The sequence below is a fragment of the Chinchilla lanigera genome, unplaced genomic scaffold (genome assembly GCF_000276665.1).
Source record: "Chinchilla lanigera isolate Chin_1 unplaced genomic scaffold, ChiLan1.0 scaffold00071, whole genome shotgun sequence".
NCBI lineage: Eukaryota > Metazoa > Chordata > Mammalia > Rodentia > Chinchillidae > Chinchilla > Chinchilla lanigera.
Window position 1 is genome coordinate 5781256 of NW_004955472.1, and position 9698 is coordinate 5790953.

The following is a 9698-nucleotide window of genomic DNA, read 5'->3' on the forward strand; positions in this document are numbered from 1 at the left end:
GAAAACAACGTGACTAGTACAGCAGAGTAGGGTAACAGCGGCAAAGTGGGACGGGTGAGAGATCAGAAACAGCGTCTAGACCATGCCTCCACGACCCACACAGACTCACCCAGAAGTGTGTCCCACCAAGCCCCTTGGCTGGTCCCAAGCCAATCAAGTTGAAAAGCTTACTCACCAAAATACCTAGAAAATACTACAAAAAGATGAATTTAAGCTAAAAATAACCCACAGCAGACAAAGGACAGCTTCTAAATTAAACATTCATTTTCTCCTTAGCTGTCAATAAGAGATCGCTAATCATCTTCTGGGAATATTGCCAAACAAGTAAAAGAGAACAGTTCCTTCATCCTGTCTTATAGTTCTGTGACCAAATGACTAAAGTCTGAGTGACGATGTATTGGTAGAGGTGCTCTTCACATTACCTTGGCCCTTCCTTCATCCTAGTCTGTTTGATCCCTGGAGCTTCCGCAGCTGTTGGATCACAAACTGACCTTGGAAATGGAAGCTGACACAAGCAGCTATTCTCATGCCGTGTGCCCTTCTACTGTTCTGTCCTGCTTTGGAGTGACCAAACCATGGACTGAAGTCTCTACAAGCCGTGAGCCAAAATTTGTGAGTGTTGGGTACAGTGTCCCAGTGATGAGCAATGCAGCTAAGATATATTTCAGTGTGCTTTTATAGTCCCACCATATCTTGGTTCATTTTATCCCTATGCATTTTCTCTTTCTCTACTCAATTTCATATTCTTAGCTACTATATCCTGGAGAAAGCGGGTTTAAACTTTAGGAATCCTTTATAATCCCCCAACTTAGAGAATCTCATTTGCCATATTCAAAGACTTATTTGGAAAAAAATAAAAAAACATTTATACCCTTAAGCTTAAGGCATGCTGTACTGACAGTTTCTTTTTGTTTGTTTTTTTGCAAATGCCGGGGAGGGAACCTGGGGTACAGGCCTGCTGGGCAAGTGCTGTGGCCTTAGTTATAGCTCCAGCCACAGACACTTGTAAAATTTTCTTATACTGCTACCTTACGCTTACCTTCATCTTTTATGTGTTTATTTATAGTTATCACCCTGAATCTTTAAATTATCTTTTACAACTATCCACCAGCACAAACAACACAAAGTAAGTTTTTGTGCAAGGAGTCAGGAATGGAGCAGCCTGGGACCTCTCTGCCGGGCTTCCAGACGGTTTCCCCTTCGTGCACACACACCCTCATGCTGCTCCATGGCTCCTAATCACTTGTTTTTATAAGGACGCCGGTCAGAGTGGATTTAGGGAGACCTTAAGGTCTTCCTTTTATCTTCCTTATATCTTTAAAAGACTCATCTGCAAGTAGAGTCACCTTCAGAGGTACTGGGGCTCAGTCACTAACTCATCTTCAGCCTGAATATCAATGTGCAGCTACCTTAATTCTCTTCTTGATCTTTTGCCCTGTTCCTATGTCTCCTAAAATGACTTGGAAGGCAAATTTCCTCCACTGTAACATAATACCTGAGATAAACTTCTTATACAGAGGAAGTTTCCTTTGGGCTCACAGGGGCAGTCTGTGGTTACGTTATCTGATGGTGTAGGGCCAGCAGGCTTTTAGAGGTTTTTATTCATCCCCATCAATGAATCGGTTGGGACATTCAGTGGATGTGAAAGATTACCATTTATTTTATGGCACAAACAAAGGAAAAAGAAAAGGAGAAGAAGTTCAAAAGAAGTACTCAGGGAGAAAAGGGTGGTTTGAAAGAAACAGAGAAATGTCCTGCAAGCCGAATGGACCACGGTGAGAAGAGGGCGGTGGCTGCCAAGTCAGTCGCTGCCACCCTTTCATGTCTTCTTTGACAGCTGGTCCAGGTTGTCCCCGACGATCAGATGATCTTGTGCTAGAGGACCGAGCTCAGGTGCCAGGTTCAGCATGCTCTCTTCTTAGAAGATTGGTAGCAGGTACGGGGCTGAGCTTGATCCCAGACAGGTTCAGGTGCTCCTCTTCTGTGCGCATGGTGAGTAAGTGTCCTAAGTCGGTAGGTTGTGCCCAGTTGCTCCACCCAGTCTGTCAGGCCCTAGCTTCCCGCTGTGGTTGCTTGGCTCTGTTGCTTTGGGTCTTGACAGCACAGTATGCCATGGTGGCAGTGTACAGCAGAGGGACACTTCACATCATAGCAGCTAGGAAGCAAAAACAGGAGAAGGAGGGGGAGGGGGAGGGGAAGGGGGAGGAGCGGAAGGGGGATGGCGAGGGGGAGAAGGGGGGAAGGGGAGAGGGAGAGGGAGAAGGAAGACAATCCCAGTCTCTTTTTCAAAGGAATTCTCTCAGTGACCTAATTTCCTCTAAGTTCCCCTCTGAAAGTTTTCATAGCTCTCAGTAGTGTCATAAACTAGCAAACCACACTTTTAACCCATGGGCCTCTGGCGAACACTTCTAAATCAGAACAAGTGTCCTTCTAGCTCCTCCTACAGCACTCTTGATTATCTTTTGAAGAGTCCAAAAAACTAGCAAATCTCAGAGTCAGAATTCAAAGCCAAAGTGTCCAGCTCCACAGTCTGCAGCCTAAGCATTACAGGGAGACGCATGTATCCTGCTACTGTGAGGGTGAATTTCAAACTTGTTGGCCTGGTGTGTAAACTCATCCATAGTTGGTCCCTCAAAGACCAGTCCACATTCAACTTTCAATTGACAGTCCTAGTGTTAGTTTATGTTTAAAATAAAAGAAAAATCTGAAGAAAGGGTAGAAGTAAAAGTCTTCTACAGGTTGTTTCATTTTTTTCTAATGTGCAACACAGAATGGCATTTTGAAATTCTATATGATGGCTCCTGAATCCACTGACTGACAGGCCGAGAGACAGCTGAAGAAAACAAGTACGACTTCCGTGTGTAAGAAATAAGACCGGCTGAAGTTGCAAAAGGAAAGGAACATTTGCTTTTTTCTGACCATATTACCTTGTCTGATTTCCTCCCTTGTCAAAAAAATGTCAGAAATAGTCACCAGGGCATCCACTTATCTTAGGAAGCTGGCAAGTGGTGAATCACTGACACTTAAGTTGTTTCTTCAGGAAAACACTTCAACTGCTGAGAAAGATTTTTACTCCAATTCCAACTTTGGTTGCCTTTTATTCCGTTGCAGCAGGTGTTCCAAATCAGACCCTAGAAAGGGGACTGAATTTGAGGCGAGTGACTTAGTTGCAAATATAACATTGTGGTACTTTTATATAATGGAATATTACTCAGCTCTAAAGAAAGATAAACTTGAGGCTTTTATAGGGACATGGTCACAACTAGAGACCATACTCATAGGTGAAATAAATCAGACCTGTATTTGTAAGAATCGTATTGTCTCACTAGTGCAAGACCTGAAACAGTGAATAAAAACTAGGAGGTATGATAGACATTGTAAAACAAAAGGAAAATGCTCAAAAGTAAAGGGCAACTGGGGTGTAGGAAAAGAGAAGGGAAAGAAGGGGAAATTATGTAAATATGTATATACAGGATAGCTAACATAGTTGTACTACTGTCATCTATTGCTCTACAGAAAGGAACAATAAATGATTACTTGTTTGATCAATTTTGTATGTCTCTGTTTTCTTGAGAAACCACTTTGAAGATATCAATAAGTAATACAACAACCATGGTTAATTTCCTACAACTTTGTCTGTAACTCTGTTTTGTTTGTATTGTTCTTATGCTATTTGTAAATGGATGTCTGTTTGTTAATATGGTTTCCTTCTTTTATTTTTTAAAATAAAAAATAAAACAATAGCTTGAGTTAAAAGCAATGTTGCTTAATAGTGAAACACAATAGATTCCTTGCTTCAATTGTTTCTGTATTGAATAGCGTGAGACTTTGAGGAAAACATTAATTTAACTTTGATCACTGGTCGGATGTCAGTAATATTGCTTAATTCATGGAATTGCAAAGATTAAATAAGAAAATGTATATTACACAGTTAGTACAGTGGGTGGCAAAGGGAAGTCTCAGTTATGGTTACGTGCCATGTCCTTCCTCTCCGCTGTCCATGAACAATTTTGTGTTGGGCAGATTATGGTTCACAGCAGAACCAAGCTCCTGTTCTTATAGGTTTTACAGCCAAATAGAACCCGCTGTGTACTTTACAAATTTGGGCCCTGTATTTATTCCTTTTATTTTTTTTTTTGTTTTGTTTTGTTTTTGGTTTTTCTCTGGTATCGGGAACCGAACTCACGACCTTGCACTTGGCAGGCAGGCGCTTTTGCCGCTGAGCTAAGTCCCCAGCCCCTGCGCCCTGTATTTAGATAGACAAGGTTCAAAGCCTTTCTCTGCCATGTAAGCAGCTAAACAGACAAGTCCTTGACCTTTCTGTAACTGTTTTCTTACTTATATAATGAAGATAGTGACTAATGGTATGTAAGCATTAAATGAGTCAAGAAATCTGCTTCTCTAGGACATGCCTGGTACCTAAAATGTGTCTAGCAAACATTTGTTATTATTGGAATTAAACCAGAACTTTTTAGCTATTTTATAGGAGATGATTTTTAAAACCAGACTGCCATGAATCAGAAACCATAAACAATATCCAGGTAAACTGAACCACTTCAAGGAACAAAGTAAAAGTTTATCAGTAACAGCTCTCTTGGTCTTTCCTCTTTTGTATTAGACATTTTCCTGTAACTCTGAACATATATCTCTAAGTAAGTCATGCATGGTTCTTCAGACAGTGCGTTGAATTCCAATTTTTAAATATCTGCATTTCATAGTCCAAAATTACACAGCCTATCTGACATTTACCTGGAATCCATGCCTCAGAGATGGATTCTATCCATTATCAGTAGTCCTAAACCAGAGACATCCTATTAGCTGCTTTCGGGAACAGAGCTCTTCCTCCTAGTAGTCATTATCCTATTAGTCCAACAGAGGTCCTCCTGGCAGGGAGATGAGGCTTGGTACCTGCTGCCGCACACCCACTGCTGTGTTCTCCACCCTCGGTTCGCATCTTGAAGCCCTAACCTCTACTGCAGTGCTATCTGGAAGAGACTTTGTGAGAGCCTTGGGGGATGATGAGGGTTAATGGGTCAGAGGGTGTGGCCCTCAGAAGGGACTCTACGGCCTCAGGAAACGAGGTACAGGGATCTCTCTCTCCCCCTCACCCCTTACCTTGCTCCCATGTGCACACAATGAGGAAAGGACAGGTGAGGACGCAGAGAGAAGGCAGCTGTGTTCAAGCCTGGAGAAGACACTGCCAGGGCACAAATTTGCTATGCTTTGATTTTAGATTTCCACCCTCCGGAACAGTAGAAAACAAATGCCAGGCTGGGGATATAGCTCAGCGGAATAAGCGCCTGCCTGGCAAGTGCAAGGTCATGAGTTCAATTCCCAGTACCACAAAAAAACAAAAACAAAACAAAACAAAAACAAACAACAACAACAAAAAAAAAACAAATGCCAGGGTTTTAGCTGGCACAGTAGACCAAGCAAGGATGCTTCCTAAGGTTTCTCCCTCACAAAGGGAGTGAACAAGCAAATGCATTGGAAGCCATGTTCTTGAACACCGTCTCACCATCTTTTCTTTCTAACTTTTAGAAATGTAAAGGAGAAGGCTGTTATACTCTTCTTTCTATACAGCCTTCCAAAATACTCTCTTTCTGTTGCAAGGTAAAACTTTCACATGGTCCACAAATCAAAACCAGAACCAAGCCAAACCAGAAACAAGCAAACAAAAACCATCGGCATCTTCACGTCTCTCCTTGACCCTATCTGATTGTTTGCCCTGTAAGCTCAACCAGTCTTATTAATATCAGGCCTAAACACCTCGGTGCACCTTGTTATTTTCACCTGAAACTACAAGGAGACCTTTCCATGTCACTATGAAGAGAACTTCCTTACTCCTTTCCTGTAGCAGCATAGTCTACTGCGGTATGGATGTATCTATAATATATCACATTTGTTATAGATATTACATTTAAAATATAGCTTGTAATACAAGGCAGTAGAAATGATTACATTTTTGTGGCATATTCTTATTCAATACCATCCATGTTCCAGGGTTCTTACTGTTTTAAAAACTGGTAACAAGAGATATCATGAGATTTATCTTCAACAAACTTTTACGTATACAAGACATTATTGTTGTACAACCATAGACATGTTGTACAAGACATTTCTAGAGCGAATTCATCTTACTTAACAGAGACTTTATAATAATCTTCTATTTTTTCACATAAGGATATCAACTTGAAATAAATAATGAATAGTTTTCTGTAATCATAAATTCATTTTGGTGTGACCTCTCTTCAAAAAAACTTTCAACCCAGTATTTAGTATCATGATGGTAATAATGCCACAAAGCCGCTATCATAATTTAATACATAAGAGAATTAAACTTTTGTAGTGTACCTATATGCAAATAGATATTGACCAGATTGCATAAACCTAAAAAGCTGATTCAAAATTTGCCATATTCTTTTATATGTATTAAAAAAACTTTAAATTTCCTTTAATCTTGAGCAATTACAAATGTGGTGTCTGGTTATTTGAACTGAGAAAAATATTTAACAGTGCAGGTTTTAGAGTCAGGAAGGTATAGATTCTATGCCAACAGGAGTATAGCAAAATAGCTTTATTACCTTAGGTAAATTTGCATATGTTTCAACCTGCCTATAGTTTGAGGATGTAAAAGATGAACTGTGATAATGTACAGAAATCACATAACATAGCCACTATTCAATAAATGATAGCTTTCATTATTATTTTCCTCATCATTGAATGCACCTGTTTTATTCTGTGTAAGTTAGATTCTGTGCTACATGTTGGGGAACAGCCATATATATTCCCCCGTAGTCACTTTAGAGTTTACGGTGTAAAAGGCATACTGGTAAACAAAGAATAACTTTAAAACAAAGCAGTTCATCAGTAGATGAAATAATATGCTTCAGGACGGCAAAATAGTATTCTCAAAACACATTTTATAAAGTAATAATCTTCAAGAAACAAAAGGTTCTAGATCGTCTCACTGGAAGAGCTATTATACCAAGGGACTGGTAGATAGTGTTTGCCTACTACAATTTGCACTTCTCGAAGATTATGGAAAAACATAAGCCATTGGAAGCACGCAGTAGTTACTTTAATTTGGTGGTGGCGGGATTTGAAAGGCGCTTGGATTTGACAGTACCTTTGAGTTTCAGTAGCTTCTTCTCAGTTCCTTAATAGACACAGGGTACAGGACATAGAATGGATCTTTGTATCCTGATGTTGTCTTTCTTAACTATTTTTCCCCAGAAAAGTGAAGTGTGAAAAGTGAGCACGACTGAGTAATTCCTATCCTCATTATTTACATGACAAACATGAGTTTAGTTTTTCCAAAATTCCAAGAACTGGACTTTTGCAAGAGGAGTAAGCGAATGCTTCTTGAAGAGAGTCCAAAACTACACGAGTTTTGTATAATATGCTACGGGTTAACAGTGCTGCTTACGTATCTTGAAAAACTCAAAGGCAAAAAGAAAGACCCTTCTCTGGCGGGTAAATCCCTTCCCATAACATTCCCCAGCACTGTAAAGCACCCATTCTGATATTAAAGGTAGTGAATGTGCAAATGATGCATGTTTATTTTTTAAAGAGAGGATTTAGTGGAAGACAGTAGTTTACAAATTAAGAAACGCCATGAAAAGAATTTGGAGCCAGAAACTTGTTAGCAAAGATTCTGCTGTAAATTTGGGGTTTTCTTTCACCAAGTGAATTTCTCGACAGTTCTTCAATTCACGCCTGATTGTCTACCATATTTTACTGTTAAGCGATAGTGTTACGTAATCAGAAAGGGTAAGTTAAAGATGACTTTTGACTGGCAGCAGTTTATCACAATTCTTATTCCCAGTTTAGTATCAGAGCAGCCCTTTATCAATTAGGAATAAAATCTCAAAATAGCATCAAACCTTGGGTCAAACCAACCACTTCTAGATTAATACCTGCCCCAAACTCTCTTTGGAACCCTGCAAAGAGTCAGTGTCCTGTAATACATCTTGAGGTATCAAACCTTAAAAAAAATGTCGCGCCTGGAAAAGGAATAGACCCAGAAACAAAACGCCCCTTTCGTCACTAAACATCTCACCACCCTAGTCACTGTGGACTTTTCCTTCAAGCACGTTCCCTGGAGGCTTAGCTTCAGGCTATTCCCTTAACTGCCTCAGGAGCAAAGACCAGGCTGGCTGGACCCGCGCCCTGACTCGCCAAGCGTGGGTCTCCGAGCAGCACAGCGCGTTTGCGGGGCAGTCGCCAGCGCCTGGCTCGCTCCACGGGGCAGTCTCCACGAATCCATTACCCTTATCAGCAGTTCCTCTCGGCCACTGCCTCAGCCAGAGTCAACTCTTACAAAATTCAAATTAAGTTCTTTCCCGTAATTCAGATTTGGCTTACTGCGACTAGTCCGCAGCCCCTGCACGCTGCACCGTTCACCGGGGAGGCCGAAACGGATTTCTGAACTGCTAGTGACGCTGCTGGAGCTCTTCCCAAGGCAAATTGCATCTTTTCTACGGGATCCTCCAGTTCCATTTCTGCGCTCCGCGACTCCACGTTAGGCGTTCACGCCCGGTGCTGTCCACCCGGCGGTCAGCCGGCTCCCTACTTGCGGGAGTCCCAGGCTTTGAGGAGGAGCTGCACGGATAAAGCCCTCGCAGAAGCGGCCGCACCGCGCGAAGCAGCCTAGCGCCACCTCCGCGCCGCACCGCTTTGCCTCTCCTGCCCGGCGTGCCAAACCGTGGAGCTCGGCGAAGCCCCACGTGGAAAACCCTCGGCAACGTGCAGTCAGTCAAGTACTTGAGAAGGCAGAGTAATACAGCGATGTAGTGTGTGCCGAGCAAAAGGTGAATGATGGCAACACACACACACACACACACACACACACACACACACGCAGCCCAAAGTTTACTTCCCGGGAACGATTATGTCCTGCAGCTTAGTCCGGGTAAGACAAGCTCCCACTGGGAGGATCCTTTGCAGGAGGCTGTGGGTGGTCCCGGAGAGCTTCTCGGGGCGAGGCGCGTGCCTTAGGGCGCACAGGCTGGGCAGCACCCTGCGCGCTCGCGCGGCCATCCGGGGAAGAGTGTGCGGCGGGACCGAGCTTGCCAGCTCTGGGGCAAAGCCTGGGAAATGGCTGCGAAGGGGCCGGGTCTCCAGACTCCCGTCCCTCCCCTTTCTCCAGCGGAGCCCTGCACCTGCCGCCATCCAGTTCGCAGTGCAAGCGCAGGTCCTAAATTCGTCCCCCTGCGAAAGCCAGGCGTCACAGGTCTCTGGGCAGATCTCTGCCAACATCTAAGGGAGCTTCGGGCGCTCTCTGGAGCAAAATGCTACTTGAGGGGATGGGCAGAAAAGGTGGGCCGCGCGGGGACGGCGCTCCGAAAGTGATGTGCAGGCTCCCCTATCCGAAGGGCCTGGGGGCCTCTGGGCCGGGGCTGAGCCGCCGGGGCCTCGCCCGTTCCCGGCGAGGAGGGTGGCTGGGACGCGGTTTCTTTAGCCGCGATCTCGCGGAGGGCTCAGGCGGAGTTGCCGGCTCCAAGGAAAAGCCGGGGGTCCAGATGCCAGGCCGGGCAGGGACGCGGGAGGCGGCGGAAGGGACCGGAGCGCCCGTGGGGCGAAACTCCCCGGCACCCACCCGCTAGCCAGCGGGCCCGGAGTCCTCGGGTGTGCGTTCCGAGCCCGCCCCTCTCCGGCCTCTCCCTCCGGCCGCTGCCCCGGGGCCGACGGCGCGC

General features: G+C 44.1%; 1 protein-coding gene across 2 annotated transcripts in view; it reads left to right on the plus strand.

Moving 5' to 3' along the window:
• Nucleotides 1-9266: 9266 nt before the first annotated feature.
• Nucleotides 9267-9698, plus strand: part of Lingo2 (leucine rich repeat and Ig domain containing 2) — a 1180631-nt gene continuing 1180199 nt past the window's right edge. For both annotated transcript variants that reach the window (XM_005401120.2, XM_005401121.2), the window contains exon 1: nucleotides 9267-9321. The gene's annotated coding sequence lies outside the window, so the exon portion shown is untranslated. The remainder of the gene's footprint in view (nucleotides 9322-9698) is intronic.